The 14874-nt window shown below is 34.1% G+C and overlaps 2 protein-coding genes across 2 annotated transcripts in view; one reads left to right on the forward strand and one right to left on the reverse strand.

The window, feature by feature from the left end:
• Positions 1-1258: 1258 nt before the first annotated feature.
• LOC137579259 (ADP-dependent glucokinase) overlaps positions 1259-14874 on the forward strand; it is an 84647-nt gene continuing 71031 nt past the window's right edge. The window contains exon 1 of the mRNA XM_068292970.1: positions 1259-1442. The gene's annotated coding sequence lies outside the window, so the exon portion shown is untranslated. The remainder of the gene's footprint in view (positions 1443-14874) is intronic.
• sNPF-R (short neuropeptide F receptor) overlaps positions 7100-14874 on the reverse strand; it is a 38258-nt gene continuing 30483 nt past the window's right edge. Inside the window, exon 3 of the mRNA XM_068292511.1 lies at positions 7100-9185. The gene's annotated coding sequence lies outside the window, so the exon portion shown is untranslated. The remainder of the gene's footprint in view (positions 9186-14874) is intronic.

Consider the following 14874-nt stretch of genomic DNA (forward strand, 5'->3'; position numbering starts at 1 on the left):
AAAATTAAAAAAATTACTAAAAAAAAATTAAGACTTTTTCATTAATTCAAATTTTTTCTTAATTTTGTTTAATTATACTTATTTTTTTCTATTTTTTTGTAATTATTCTTAATTTTTCCCAATGTTTTCTTAATTATTCGTTAATATTTCTTATTTAAAAAAAAAATTTTTAATTATTCAAATTTTTTTATTTTTTCCTAATTTTGATAAATTTTTTTTAATTTTTCTTAATTTTTCGTAATTTTTTTTAATTGTTCTAATTTTTTCTTAATTATTCGTTAATTTTTACTAGTTATTTGTTAATTATTCTATTTTTTCTTAATTTTGATTAATTTTTTCTAATTTTTGTTAATTTTTCGTAATTTTTATTAATTATTCAAATATCAAAAATAATAAATTATTATAAATAATAAAAAAATAAATTAAATAAAAAAATAAAAATTATAATTTACGTACCTGATGACCTCACTCAGCAATGCAGCTCCAACAACTGATGCGTCCCCCCTCAGTTGCAGCTTCTTTTATAGACCCAGCGATGGCAAAGAGCGAGAGAAGTTCTCTCCCACTGAACTGCACTGTCACTCACACACTTGGCTGCTGATCGGGAGAACTGCTCTCGCTCACTTACATTCATGTGTATGTAGTTGCCCTCTCACTGGCGTTAGCTAAGTGTGCGTGGTTATGAGCGGCCAAACGGTGAGCGGTGTTAGTGTATGTGTGTGTGTGTGTATTGTGTGGGAGGTGACAGAACGCGAGAGGTGCCAGCAAGTGATCGATTCTCGCTATGCTTGGCTTGAGCTGAAACACACACACATACACAAACACCGTTGGCCCTTTGCCCGCTCATGTTCACACACACTTACATAGCTGTGGCGACTAAATAAGTAAATGAGCGAGAGCGGAATTTTTCACTTTCTCCCGATCAGCAACTAAGTGGGAGAGTGGGAGAGAACTTCTCTCGCTCTTTGCCATCGCTGGGCCTATAAAAGAAGCTGCAACTGAGGGGGGACGCATCAGTTGTTGTGAGGTCAAACTGTTAAAGGTCATCAGGTGAGTAAATTATAAACGAAAATTTTTCATTACTTTTCATTCTCAATGCTAATGACAACAGATTTCATTAGAATTGAATGCTATTAAAAAAGTAATGCTAATGCTAACGGCATAACTTTGCGTCTATATGTATATAAATATATGTATATATGTATATATTTTATTTCATTCTGTCGTTTCTTAATATTTCAGGATGTCATCAAAATTAAACGAAATCGACGTGACAACACGAAACAGCACATAAACTGCAGAAAAGAGACTTCAACAGAAGTACACAGGAAGCCATCGTGTGTGTCTCAAAAGCATGTGATTCATACACACATTTATACATATGTACATAATTATACATTTCTTCTCAGAAATCAATTGACTTACAACCAGTTTATAGTTGGGTAAGTGCATGTGTGTATATTTCAACAAAATTTAATTAGAACTTGTTGATAACGACAAGAATTGAATTTTATGGTTTCAACTATTCATTCACTTGCATAAAATGTGTAGCACACTTTTCAGAGGAAATTAGTTGGAGTAGTATTCTTTTTACTTACTTATTTTTTTTGTTGGTTTTTTGGCCAACTGCTGCTAGTATGGTTGTTAGGGTTTTTACATTCGTCAGTCAGTTGGCTGTCTTGTTGTAAGTTGAAACTAGTTGAAAAGCCATTTTAAGAGTGCCAGAAACAGAAAGCCAAAAAAACAGAATTAAAAAGAGTTGAAAGAATGCAGCCACTCAACTCAACTCAAGTCAAGTCAGTCAGTCAGTCAGTCGTCGTCGTCGTCGAGCTTACTTGACTGGCATTGCATCGCATTCAATTTGTCAGGCATTTAGCTAAACAACAGCTAGTAGTAGAATACCATGTAGAGCTAAAATCCCGTTTGAAAAATCTAATTTTCAGCAGTTTTTCTTTTATGCTGTTTTTCCTGCGAACACAATCTGATTATGTGGACTATGCATGCAAAAAATGAGACAACACTCACCATGGAGATTCATGGAAAAATGTTAATGAGCAAAACGAAATCTTTACATAACTTTAATTATTACAAAATTCCACTTGAAAGTTTTCTGTTTTTATTTGCGTGCGTTTTTATAATATCTCTTTTAATTGAATTTCATTTTTCCATTAATTGAAAGTATATTCTTTTAATAAACATACTTTTTTTTTCTTTTCATAAATTTGTTGTATATGTATCTTTAATCCGTGGCAAGTTAGTTCACAATACTTTGTCAATGATTCCTATCTTGTTGAAGCGAAAGTTAAACCTTTCGACTTGCTTGACTTGACGGCAAAACTCTTGTTATTTTGTTTCTTTTGTTGTTGTTGTTGTTGTTGTTGCTGGTAGGTGGTGGGTGTTTTCTTTTTGTTTTTTGAGTGACACTTTTCACACACACGATGTCGTCTACTGAGGAGAAAGTTTCTCCTTGTGGCTAAGTGGTTTAGCGCACTTTCCTTCTCCCTACCTAACTTTGCTAGTAGTTGATATAATGGATAAATAGTGTGAGGATGCTTACATGTGTCACATTGTCGTTTAATTTAAATTAATTGTTTTCTGTTTTTGGGATTTTTGTTTTTTTTTTTCGTTTTGTGTTCCCTGAACTAGAACTTTAATTACTTGAAGATTTGTTCTCCTTAATTCACGGTACAGTCAATATTTTTGTGGTCAACTGCAGCAATTTAAAAACTATTTTCAGTTGAGCTGTTGCCAACATCGTTTGCTTCATTGGACCAACCTTGTTCCTTGTCATAATTCATGTCACTCGAAAATTTTATTGCCTGAAAAACGAAAAATATAAAAGAAAACCAAAAAAAAAAAAAAAAGAAACGCAAGCAAATAACTTTTACTTGCCAAAGTGTCCAAAATAGAGTTTCAGCCACATAAAATGCAGGAAACCAAAACCAGTCCAAAGCAAATATTGAGAGGGACACACACATACACACACACACACACACACACACACACACACACACACACACACACACACAGTCATAATGACATTTTTGTGTTCTAGGAATAGAATGAAAAAGTAGCAACAAAATTTGAAGCTAAGTTGCTAAGAAGGACACTTCTGTTATATATATGTATGTGTGTATGTATTTTTTTTACCTTCTTTCATTGGATTTATCATTAAGAAGAATTGAAAAGGCTAGGAAAGAGGTTTGTGGCAGAGCTGGGGGGGAATCATTCTCGACCAGACAGTTTATTAATTTGTCCCCTTTTGAAAAAAAACTCAAGCTCAAGCTATGTAGTTGCTATGGAAATTTTGACATTTTGTGTTAAGGACAAAAGATAATCAGCCGTCGTCTGAGGCAGAGAACACAAAACCATAAAAAAAATAAAAATAAAAATGTATACAAATTTCATGCCAAGGCCACTGACATGAACTTGTTCTTGACTAAGAATTTACATACGAATATAGGCAAATGAGTTGTTAAAATAAAACATACATATGTATAAACATAGCTACGAGGTGGGTCCAGCTAAGTTAAGAATAACATAGAGAAGAGGCTTAGCTTTTGGAGAGGATGCAATAGAATTGGGAATAAAAACCTAGTCTTAAGGCAATATATTTGAGTGATTCTCAGAAGACAAGGCCATATCTACTATATACACACATACATGTAGATTTAGTGTTTGGAATACTATTAAATAGTAAACGTGGTTCAAGGACCTAAGTACTCTAACCCCCAACAGAAGTAACAATTAAATAGTTACTCTTGACAATGGCTTAATTGGCCTTCTGTCTTCTGTTTAAAATTGGAACTCTATATTAATAAAAACCACTGATCAACCTAAATGAGTTAACGCGGTGGCTTTTTCTCTTATGTAATTAAAAATTGTTATTAAATTTATTAAAAGCATCGCGGACTTTTAATTAATTTCAGTTATTACTCGTGATAATGGTTGATGGTTGCCTCTAGCTAAACTTTATTAAAACTATTGATTTTCTGTAACATACCGAAAATAAATGCACTCGAAAATGCCCAATGGCTATATGTTTGGCACACACACACACACACACGCGGCATCTCTCTCTCTCTCTCTTCCTCATTGACTTCAATGGAGACAGTGTTGGTGGCAATTATGGTTAGCCCCACATTTAAATGCCACAAAGCAATCATCACCAGCTCATATCATAATTGGGCATAAAAGGGGAGGGGACTGGAGGGACTAATTATGTAATGAATGCCAACTACACCAAACAACAAACACACACATACATATGTATAATAGTATTTGCCAAACTTGAATAGAAATTATAGACATATTTGATCACAGTCAAGTGATCCAACCATTAGCCAGCAATTATGCTTTAATATATGTAATAGATACTTGAATTGTAATTATATTTTTACAATTCAATTCATTTCTCAATTAACACATCGAAATAATGAATTCACATTGAAACAGAAAACAAAACTCGCTTTAAATGTTCGCAATTATAATTGATTAGTTAACGGTGATGAAACTGCCATGGCAATAACTGAATAGGCCATTGTCAATCATTTGATATTGTCTCTATTGTTGGGCCACTTTTCAAATCCTTTTCATCTTGCTACACATACATACATAAATTTCAGTTCATTTCAATTTGGAAAATTGCATCAATAAATGATTAGCGACACGCTAAGAGTCATTCAGTTGAAACGAATCGAAACCAATTGAATCGAGTTGAGTTGAGTTGAGTCTTCTTTTATAACTGAATGAAATAGCAGAAAATACACTCGTTAGCCTTTGTTTCCAAACAAAATTCATTTTATATGTCACATGTACATATGTATGTGTGTCTGTCTGTGTCTGTGTGTGTGTGTGTGTGTGTGTGTGTATTTCGGCCAATCATGTTAACTGTTGCCTGCCTATTGGCTATGCACTTTCAATGGATATCCACAAAATGGTTAACTAAATAGAACACAACCTTGAACTTTGCCCTATACAGAAAAAAAAAGAAGAAAGACAAAGTAATACCTTGTCAGGTACTTTGCCTACTTTTCCAAAGAACTTTCATCTGCATGCCAATATTTTAATTGAATAGAAAACTGGCATCTGGCACACACACGCCCCTCAAACTAGACCTGTCGACCCAATTGAAGGTGTTTACTTCAAATAATACACACACACACACCAACAGACAGAGAGAGAGAGAGAGATAAAGAGCTCGCACCTAGAAAAGTGACAAGTTGCTTGTCTGCACATTTGTCCCTATTTGCCATTTGTTTGTCTAGTTGTTTGTTTCTTGAAAGTGTCCGAGTGTGCGTTTGTGTGTGTGTGTGTTTCTCAGCTTGCGTGTATTTGTGCGATGACATGCTACATATATGCTCAAACAATGGTACTTGCACCTCAGAACCTAAAACCTAGAACCTTCCGCACTTTGACACGCAACAATTGGCACGTGTGGCTAATCCTTGCCATTTGTCATGCATAATGTGTGTGTGTGTGTGTGTGTGTGTGTGTGTGTGTCCGTTCCACAGAGAAAGCCAAATGCGCAATAATTGACTTTATTTAATCCATGAATTAGTCACTACTTTAGTTTTATTAAATAATATCCACAATGCCAAATAACGTATACGCCTTGTTGACCCTTAGAATTCAATTGAAATACAACTTGATCAACATTTCTTGACAGTTTCCAGTATCTGCTTACATTCCATTAATAAAAGATTGTTTTGTTTGTTGTTTTTTTTTTTTTTTTTTTTTGCTCAACATACATACATATTTTTATTTCATATCTCATGGGTTTTTTTTTTCGGTTTAGTGTTTCGTGTGTAGTTTTTCTTATGTTTCTTTTTTGTTTGCAACATTTTAATTAAACTTTCGTTTTACAATTGATTGATAATTATAGGTTTTCTCTTCTTTTTGACGGCATTCTTGATTTCATATACTTATTGTGAGATGTTCAAGAACATTTAATATATTGATTTCATTCAATTTGTTGTTTATATATATGTGTATATTTGTAGTTGTTGCTGTTTGTTTGGTTGTGTTGTGTCTCTGTCTTCATGCACAAAAAGATTTTTTAATTAATTAACACACAGGTTTTTGTTTTTCTTGGTTAGTTATTGATATTACGACAAATAATTTGGCTAATTTTAAATAGATTGTGTTTTTTTGGTTGTTTTTTTTTTTTTTTTTTGCGCTCTTTATTGTATCTATTTATTTTATTTTCGTGTGAGTTATGTGGCTATTGTATGGCTGTTTTTGTTTGCATGTATGTATGTAATTTAGTATAGGAGTATATATTGGATACATACAGTTATATCTAATATTTTGGTAATGTCTTCAACAGGGCTGGCAAAAACATTGCTTCAGTTTCATTGCATTTATCTGGTGTGTCTGTAGTAGGTACGAGCAATGTCTTTTCCCAGCCTTGGTTATCTCAAAATACTTGCTCTTAGTTCAGTTTATATTTGATATTTCTATTAATTTAATTAACTCCTAATTCAACTCACACATACACACAATTTTGTAAATTTTTCTTTTTCTTTTCTTAAAACACTTAACAACTGTTTAATCCAACAATTTAGTTTAGGGTTTCTTTTCCAAAATATAAGCTTAATTTATCTCATTAATTCACCTATGTATATCTTATATCTTGAGTTTTATGTTTAATATTCATTCAATTTGACTTAATTTAACATTTAGTTTACCATTTAATACTTACGAGCCATTTCAATATTTATATTTAGATATTTTTGTTATTACTTAATTCACTTACATACATATATGTATGTATATGTATGTATATTTATGTATACATGTATTAAAATTTCTAAAAAATTCTTTCCTTCTCTAAACATAGTTTTTCTTTACTACAAGAGTCAGCTAAAAAAACCAAAAACAAAAAAAAATTGTGATAAATCAAATTTTTCTTATTTTTAAATCTTTAAGTGTAGAGCTTAATGAGTATATTCAGTATGTATATATAGTTTCCTGTTCACATCAACCACAAATATATGGAATTATAGCAACATTGTTCTTAAATTTACTTTCTTACTGACTTATGTCTACTTTTGTGTTTGTTGTTTGTCATGTTGGTTATCTTATTACGTATACCGAGTGAAATTTCAAATTGTAACTACTTATATGATGTCGAAAAACCAAAAGTACACTAAAGTATGTGACATTTTTCTTTTTGAAAGCTTAATTTACGATGCTGCACTCTGAATGGAATCGTATGTGGGTGAGAAGATGTTGGGAACTGGTTATATAATAGATAGGTATGTCATGTGATTCTCTATGTCTCATTCTCTATGGCAACATCGTCTGACATAAACTTTCAAAAGCGGGGCTCATGGTCAACACAATTTTGCGCACTTTTGGTTACATATCTCCTTCTACTTGTTCTTCTCTTTCTATTTATTTCTATTGCTCGCTTGCTCGCTCGCTGTTGTCTGTCTCTCTCTACGTCTTGCTATCTAACTATGTTTATATGTGTGTATGTGTGTGTGTGTGTGGGTCTTAGTTAATATATATACTTGCTTATTTAGTAACTGTTACTTGTATGCCGGGAGAAAACACTTTACAAGCATTTCAAGCAGCTTAGCTTAGACATACAGAAACACACATGAATACACAAAATTTTAGTATGGATTAAATCTATAAAATATATATTCGCCTATCAAATAGTTTTACTTCTATATATATATGTGTATATGTGGGTTTTTTTTTGGGGAAGGGGGAGGGGGGAGGCTAGACTTACTTATATTGCAGTTGCAGCTTGCCTGAACAACTAAATGTTAGTTAATTATTTAACTCTCACGCACACACACACTTTCATTTCGACTACGATGACATTGAAGGAAAACTTATCCAAAGCTTTTAGCTCTCTAAATGCTAATGAAATATATATAAATACTAATGGAAATTAATAAATAATTCAAAGACCATATATTTCATGAGATTTGTTTCGAAAAAAATTGTTAAGAAATGTCAGCCATATACCTATCCTTGCTTTTAATACGATTTGAATTCATTTAATGTTCCTCTTATTTGATATTTCTCACATTATTCGTACATATATTTAAAGTAGTAGTACCTCAGATATTGTTCTACGAATTCCAAGCGTTACCCCATCTGTCAGTCAGTCTTGACATTGTATATATGTATGTACATATATATGTATATACGCTTAACTTCTCATGCCTTGTTGCTGTTTTGTGGCCTTGGTTTGAAAATCTCATCAATGTCAGCTTTGGCTTGAAGCAAATTATTGTATGTTCTTTACTTGTTCGCGATAGGATATAAGTATATATAGATATATTTTAGGTTGTTGTGTTGCCTCTTTTTGTTGTGGTTTCGTTTATCATGGAGAGAAAAAAAAGGGGTGGCGAAAAGGTTCCTCCTTTGACATATTTCCACACAATTGGAATCAACCACCAGAAAAAAAAGAGGAGAAAAGCCCAAAATTGGCACATGGAATTTAATTCTTTGGGCATCAAAAAAGAAAAGAGAAAAAAAAATGCGAAAAGCAAGCAAAAAAATCTTCTTCTTGTGACAGTTAGAGGCACAAATTGAATTCACAAAAGGCAGGCGGAGGCTTTAAAATAGATTCACTTGATGCCACAACCGGAGCAACAAAATGCCGCGAGTTGAATGACGAAAGTTAAAAAAAAAAAAAAAAAAAACAAAATACAACACGAATGAACGAAGAGAAATGCCATGGCCGCCAGGCACACACACATTCATACACACACTTACGGACTCATACTCATACATACATACATATTTGATATCAACGATTTGTGAAGCTGTTTCAGCCAATTGCTTTGGGGAGGCCCCAAGACAACAAACCGTCTCATTCTTTTATCTATCGTCTCGTTCTGCTCCTCATCCTTTTGCTTCTCCTTGCTCCCTCTGTGCAGCAATTTTCACATCGTTGTCACTTGATTTGGCATTTATCAGCATATACTTTGACTTACAAAGACTAGACTAAAGACTAAGGACCTACGACTAGGACTACTACAACCAGTACCAAAATTGGAACTGGGACCACGGGGACTGGAGGCTTGGGGGGGGTGGGCGACGGCTACTACGACTAGGATCCATTTCAAACAGAATTTTCGATTTGCGAGGGTTCATACATTTCATGGCTCTGCTACAATTTCAGATTTCAATTTGTCATCCTAGAAATGCGTTTCGATAATCTGCAAGTAAAATGAAAACAAAAGTTCAAAATGCTATTAGAACGGGTTATTGACAGTTTGATGGATGGTTAAATGATGAATGGTTACATGCATTCGATGTGCTTTTTGTGCTAATATAATGTTTCAAAGTTCTGCTTATAAATAAACCAAAAGAAAACTTGTTGTCTACTCTTAAGGTGCCTTTCGCTTGGAATTTATTATTAGTTGTATCATCCATCTGTCATTATTGCTAAGAAACAAACTAAATGAAAAAAACTAATGAAGGAGCATAAAACTAATCTAAACTAACTGAAACGATTCAACACATGGTTTATGCAAAAACGCCTTTAATGGATTTTTCTTTCTTTATTCATTGATCTCGAGTTCCCTCTAAAAACACAATCAACTTTTAAACTATCTTAATAAACTTAAGAGATAAAGATTTCATTATTTTCGCTTTACAAGTACCTATATATGTTCGGTCTGTTGTGATTTATTGGTAGAATTTTATTTATAGTTATGTAAAATTTTTGCTAGTTGCCCAATATTCTCCATTCAGAAGAACCTGCCAATCTCCCTCCATGATAATTGTCTTTAATGGTTTGATGATTCGTTAAATATTTGATTTCGAAATGCATCGAATATATTCTTTATTTTTGTTTGTCTGCAATTTTAATATCATGGTTAATTTAATAGAGCAACGCTTTCGTTTCTGCAACTCTATCAATTTGCGATTAAAGAGAAAAAATAAAAATAAAAAAAAACCCCCATAGACAGCAGCAGCAGCAACATGGAATATAGATAGATACTGATGCAAATGAATGAACTATCTGCATTATTATTATTTTTAGTAAAATGTTGAAAATGCTATAAATTTTAATTAAAATCAAAATGAGCAAGCACCAATACCAATACCAACACCAACAAAAGACATGAAAAATGGGAGGAAAGCTAAATGCGGGTAGGGGTCAAGGGAAAGGGATACTAGAAAATTGTTGATGATAGAGCAAAAACGCAAATTGTATGTTATTAAAAATGCAAAGCGCAAAAAGCAAATTAAGCGTAAATTGTTTTTGATTTTAAATATGAGTTTTACACACACGCACACACCATCCATCGCGCAAGCACGCACGCTGTAGGAAGATGGTAAATGGTAGAGGAGGGGAGTTTTTTTTTAGGGTGGTTATATGATAATGCCAAGTGCGCAAATTCCAATTGTTTTATCTACTCGAATTTTGTAATTAAATCCTTGAAAATCTGTTGCTAGATAAATGCGTTATTAATTCAAAGGAAATGCGAGGCAAATAAGCCTACAGCCAAACACCTGAGAACCCAAATAACCAAAACCAACTAAAACAACCAGAACCAGAGATGAAACCAAAGACAAAACCCTAAAGACATTCAGAGTGAGTGCAAGAGAGACAGAGGGAGAGAGAGTGAAGGAAAGACCAAAAGAGACTAAAGGACATCCGACAGAGGACTCTGGCAACTTACAAAATTAAGTCGACTTAAATGGTGTTGGTGTTGATAATTGAAATGAAATTTCGCTGCCCAAGACCGCATCAACAACAACAACAACAAGAAAAAGGTAAACGAAAACTTTGCCCGCAACCTGGAAAAAACCTTCTTGTTTGGTACCTTCAGTTTCTCTACATTTTGGACATGGTTTTTGGTTTGGTCTTTGGTCTTTTTGTCGCCTTCCGCTGGGGCAAACTTGGTTTGCCTTTAATGCCGTCGCTTTATTAAGTATTCATTATTGTCAACTTTGATTGTCTTTGTACGTGTGTGCGTGAGTTTGTGTGTTTGTCTGAGTGGGTGTGCAGGGGGCGTGGCACGTGTAAACACAAAAGTACAGAGAGGAGAGTGTGAGTATAGAAATTACTTTGTTGTTGTGTGGTGCAAATGGCGCAACGCTTCGTATGTGAGTGAGAATCAAACCACCTTGTTTGGGTGTGCTTTCCTTTGGTTCGGTTTTGGGTTGGAGTGGGTGGGGAACATTAATTGCCAGCGGCACATTTTGGTTTATGTAATTAATTTTAATGATTCTCTACTGCTTTGGCACGCTTTTTTTATTGGCTTTATTCCACCACACATTTCCTTTCCTCACATTGTCCATGGGTCTTTTTTTTGCCTTCATCTTAACAAATGTGTCCAAAAAAAGTTTATTTTTTTGTTTTTTCTTGTTTTATGGTAGTTGTTGTTATTGTTGTTGCGAAAGTTTTAGCCACACAGCTAACTGAAAATGAACGAAAACCCAAATCAATAATAACAGCAATAAAATATTTAGCAAACGGGCCAATGCGGCGTATGCGCAATAAATAAATCAATGGGAATAGAACGCGACAGAAGCAGCAGCACCAAGAATAACAAGAAAGAACAAAAATAACACAAAGCCACACAAAAGAATTGCTAAATGCCAAAAAATATCAGAAACAACGACCTAAAGATACTCTACTCGGGAGTTATATCTATCATTTCTGTTTACTTTCTAAAATCAGCCCTAATCCATTTGAAATACCTAATATACCCATTCGGGCTCGCCCTGAAGAGTATAACCAAACGCCAAACTCGAAAAACAAAAGGGCAAAAGCATGACAAGGGCTAAAGTTCAAGTGAATTTTTCGGGCCCATATGGAACGAAACAAAATGGGGCAGAAAACGAAAATTGTAGAGCAGAATGTTTTTTTTTTTTTTTTATTCATATTTGTAGAAATTTCATTACGACTTTTGATCTGTTTGTTAGTGTCCCTTGAAAATAATAAGTAGGTAAATGTGATTAAAAAGAAAACAAGAAAATGTCAGGCACGTGGAAATGCAATTCTATTATTACCAAACAGGGAGTGTTCATCCATCCCTCCGTTCATTTGGTTAGTAACTTAGTTGGTCAGACATTCTTTCCTTCCTTCAAGCGTAATATGTGCAACAAGTGGCTAATGCTAATTAAGCACCGAGTAGATAGAAGGAGCGGCGTCTGGTGTCTGGTGGTCTGACAATGTTGTCGATTATGATGTCTCTGACCATGGACAACTAGCAAGTAGATGAGTGAGTGAGTAAGTGAGTGAGGGACCGCCACCCAGCCAGTCAGTCATTCAGTCATTCAAGGCGTGTCCCTCATTTGATTGTTTGCCTTGGTAACGACGATTAACACACCATGACAAGAGTCTCAAATTATGCAAAGACAACAAGCTGCTGGAAATAAGAGAAGGAGCTCAAGCTGGAACGGTTCCTTCTAATCTTTTTCACAGCAAAAACAACACCAAAAATAAGTATGTTACTTACTCTGCCTTTTTTTTTGTTCTCTACTTTGGCCGTTTCTCGTGTCTCTCTGGGGCTTATTACAAATGCGATTTACTGCACAGACCAAAAATAAAAAAAAATCATAGACAAATTGGCCTAAGCCTCTTGAATGCTCATACACATATGATATATGTACATAGGTATGTATACTTTTTTTTTTGGGCCCAAATCAAAGTCAAACGAGAACCTCTATTAGTTTGTTAGAAGACTTAACTCTAAAGGTAATAAGAAATCTGAAACAAATCCTATTCGAATGACATTTGTATATAAGTTGAAAGTTTTTCCCATTTAAACTAGTTGAACTAAACTTTTTTTGCTAACTAATTGTAAGTAAAAGTAACTACACGGGAGGCAATACGTCATCATATACCTCCACTTGTCGAGTTAGCACTTGGTGTCTGGCTAAAAGGAAAGCAACTCAAGCTCATCTAATTGTACTTTATGGCATCTTATGCGGAGTATGGATGAAGCAAAAGAAGGTGGAGGTCTTTTTAAGTGGGGTCTTAAGTTGCCGCAATTAGAGGACGCCGGCGTCGGGCTTTGGGTGTCGGGTGCGGGCGTCGACGAGTACTCGTTCACATACTTCCTTTTTAATGAATTGCATATGTGTGGAGACTAAATTTAGCCTGATTACGGTGACAGACAGCCATTTAATGAACTTTGAGCGAGTAATTAGGCAGCAAAAACAAAAAACAACAACAACAACAACAAGTGGAAAAAGGAGAAAATGAAGGAAAATGAGCAAAAAGGGAAACAACCAACAACATGGAAAAAAGCAAGCAATAAATACAGGAAAAAGGAAGAAGGAAAATGGGATCGGATGTCAGTTCAATGGGCGCCAACACGTGTTGGTCTTTATGTAAATTAAAGTGCATATATGAATGACATCATCATCACCATAATCGTCATCGTCATCATTATCATTATGATTATTATTGTCATAATGGACAATGAACAATTTGAAAAACACTTTAACACACTTTTCGTATTTCATTATCATCATTATTATTATTATTTTGTCTTACTTTTTCATTTTTAAATTATACACATCAAGTATAATGTGTAAAAACATAATCATTACATAAAAGTGCTCAATAAAAATATTTAAAAAAAAGAAACGAAACCAAAATATTTGACAAGAAAAATGCCAGAATGAAATTTAATGAGCTGGCCACCAGCAAGAACAAGCAGTATGTCCATGCTACCATCTCTTCCAGTTTGGCTCACCGCCTGTCAAACGGCTCCAAAGAGGACTGATGTATTTTTAATTGCTGCATACATTAAAATAGATTTACATTTACATCACACGAGCCAAAACGGGTAAAGGAGCAACGCCCTTTACGCACAGATACCAGTTACGAGTGGGGCGAATAGCAAAGGAACACCAGAAAAAAAAAATAAAAAGGCTTAAATGCCAGAAAGTTGGGGAAACCTAAGCAATATGAGGGAAAAATGGAATTCAATTTACAGTTTCTACATTGAGAGAAAATAAGACTGAGAAAGATAAGAAGGATATAGCTTAATGCCAACATCAACGATGTTTTATAGACTTTTGATTGTCAATTTCTGTTGCATGTAATATATGTAGCATACTTTTATGGGTCATGTTAAAGGTCAAAGATAAAGCCTAATTCAGTTGATTTGTTTGTCCCAAATCTGCCACAATTAACTACTTTTAAAGAAGCTAAACTAAATTTCACATTTCTTTACCACCAAAATTTTATTCTTTTATTCAATTTTTTTGTTTAGCCCTTCACTCTCGGTGTATTTTGAGAGTCTAAGGATCTATGCATTAAACTTTGTTTCAACTTTAATCTTGAAGATTATAAGAAAATGAAAGATTCTTGAAGCTCTTATCAATTTGAAGCTCTACTTTAGAAACTTTTCGATTTGATTATAAACTTTAAACGGTTAAGTGAGATGGTTTATGATTTTCCAATTTAACTGTTTATAATTCGATTTGCTGTTTAACATCAGCAGCAACAAAAACAACAAAGGCAACGGCAATGGCAACAACAAGTAAATGCTCTACGTGCCTGGCATATCAATCAAAATGATTTTATAAACCCAACAGGCAACTGTCACGTGTTGTGTTCCTGTTTCTCTTCCTGTTGCTGTTGTCCTTCACTGTGTAAACTTCCTGGGTCGCTTAACTTATACATTATTTAATCGCTGTAAGTGAATTAAAATTAAATTTTTTTGTTTATTTTCTCAACCTACCGCGGCATCATAACATTTCACCTCATCCGTCCCCCTCACACACACACACACACACACCATAGACACATACATATATATATCTCTCTTCTGGCCATATATTAATGCTTGGCCGCCAGCAAATTAATTTTTATAAACTTTCTAACACAACAAAAAGATGAAAAACCAACCGCAGTCGCATTTGCTTTGGGGGAAT

This window comes from Drosophila tropicalis, unplaced genomic scaffold (assembly GCF_018151085.1).
Source record: "Drosophila tropicalis isolate 14030-0801.00 unplaced genomic scaffold, ASM1815108v1 contig_694, whole genome shotgun sequence".
In the NCBI taxonomy this organism is placed as follows: Eukaryota; Metazoa; Arthropoda; class Insecta; order Diptera; family Drosophilidae; genus Drosophila; species Drosophila tropicalis.